This window comes from Colobus angolensis, unplaced genomic scaffold, assembly GCF_000951035.1.
Source record: "Colobus angolensis palliatus isolate OR3802 unplaced genomic scaffold, Cang.pa_1.0 Scaffold60, whole genome shotgun sequence".
NCBI classification, from domain to species: Eukaryota; Metazoa; Chordata; class Mammalia; order Primates; family Cercopithecidae; genus Colobus; species Colobus angolensis.
Window position 1 is genome coordinate 1,340,207 of NW_012119599.1, and position 1,959 is coordinate 1,342,165.

The 1,959-nt window shown below is 40.1% G+C and overlaps 1 pseudogene; it reads left to right on the forward strand.

Annotated features, from left to right (window-relative positions):
* The window catches only part of LOC105526968, a 12,635-nt pseudogene extending 10,951 nt beyond the window's left edge, over window positions 1-1,684 (forward strand).
* The last annotated feature ends 275 nt before the right edge of the window (window positions 1,685-1,959 follow it).

The following is a 1,959-nucleotide window of genomic DNA, read 5'->3' on the forward strand; positions in this document are numbered from 1 at the left end:
GACATGTTCCTGACCAATCACTGGGTCAATGAAGAAATTAAAAGGGAAATTTAAAGATTTCTTGAGACAAACAAAATGGAAACACAACATGCCAAAATCTGTAGGAAAAAGCAAAAGCTGTTCTAAGAGGGAAGTTTACAGCAGTAAATGCCCACCACTGCACAAAACTGGTAGTGCCAGAATCCCCTCACATAATTGACTGTTCTTGAACAACCAGAGGATCAGAGGACTTTGTTCCAGGGTCTACCCCAGAAGCCAAGTCAACCACTGTCAACGCTCAAAACAAAATCTCTAATCACTACCTCCTCCAGCTTACTCTTCTCTCAACTTTCTGTGGCTGAGGTCCTTCCCTTTGTCTCTTGCCACTCTTTGTGACTCTTCCGTCCTCTCTGTCACTGTCTCTTTCTCTCTCCTGGTCTCTCTCTCCTTTCAGTCTATACGTATGGTTTAAAATAATAACTCAAATAATAAAGTATTTTCTTGAAAAATGTTGTATATGTTCAGAAATAGAGATTATACAGCCATAGTTGGTATTCTCTCATCACACCTCCTCTCCTCCCCAGAGTAACTGTGTTTACAACATAGTGTCTGAATTTTTCTATGTTCTATACATTTGCATACCTAGTAATATAAATGTACACATGTACCACACTTTTGTCTTTATATAAGTGGGATAATGTTATACATACTCCTTTAAATCCCTAAGAGCACACAGCCATTTCTTACAGCCGCCTAGATTTCCATTTTGTGAATAAGTTTCAGTAATTTATTTCATTAGTCTTCTGTTGAAAATGATTTAAGTTGTTCCCAATTTTTCACATTGCTGTAAAATATCACCAAAAAAGTCTTACATGTATGTCTTTGTGCACTGCATCCAGTCAGTAACAGCCCTGGAAGTAGAAATTCTAAAGCGAATTGTTTATGATGCACTGAGTTGTATGTTAAGGAAAAACTAATTGAAAACTAAAACAATAAACACATTGATTATCTTATGTAACAAGAATTATGAGCTACTGTGGGTCCAGGGTTTCAGTTCTAGGAATTTAAACATATAGGACAGCTGCCAATAAAATGCATTGAATCCAAATGCCCCAAACTAGAGAATGTCATGTTTATCGGAGGTTTTCTTTCTGGAGATGTGTAATTGTGCAATTACTGTGTAATTGTGCAGGTCCTTCTTAACCACCCCACACCCATGGGAAAATTACCACCTACTAAGAGAACAAAAGAGATTTCTATGCAGTTTGTCATGGAGAGCTACCCGTATCACTCACTACATCAGAGAGTTACTCCTACAGGCTCATCAGTGGTCCTACATTTTGTCAAAATAAAGCTCCTATCAAAAATGAAGACATGACTTGAGCCCAGAAGATCAAGGCTGCAGTGAGCCATGATTGCATTACTGTGCTCCAGGCTGCGTGACAGAGTGGAGTGTCTCTTTAAAAAAAAAAAATGGGGACACAGTTAACAGTTCAGGGAGCCAGAAGTCCCTGCTTCTACCCTCTCCCTTACAGCGCGGCTGGATCCCACTAATCTTGGTTCTGTACAACCTGCCTGTCTGTATCAGCTTCGCATTTCCCCTCAATGTGTTTTCCCTCTTTCCAGTGCCACACAAGCAAGTTCAGGGGTTCAGTATGCGTTGAATAGGAAACCAGCCAAGTTTACCTCCGCCCTGTGGGGATGAAGAGAATTACAGTCTCTGTAAAGAGAAACCTTGCACCAAAAGGCTACCCTCTTTTTGCCTTCCAGTTCTCCTCTTATACTTGCAGACAGTCAAACTTCTCTCCCACTTAGGAACCCAGGAGAGTTCAACCGTCTGAATAATGACAGTAGTAATAATAAATACATTTTCATGGAGCCAGGTGTGGGGAAACAGAAAAAGAAAGTAATAGTAATTGGAACCGAAGAAAAGATGGTGTGAAAACTGAACTCCTGAAAGCATGACTGGTCTGCTAACCA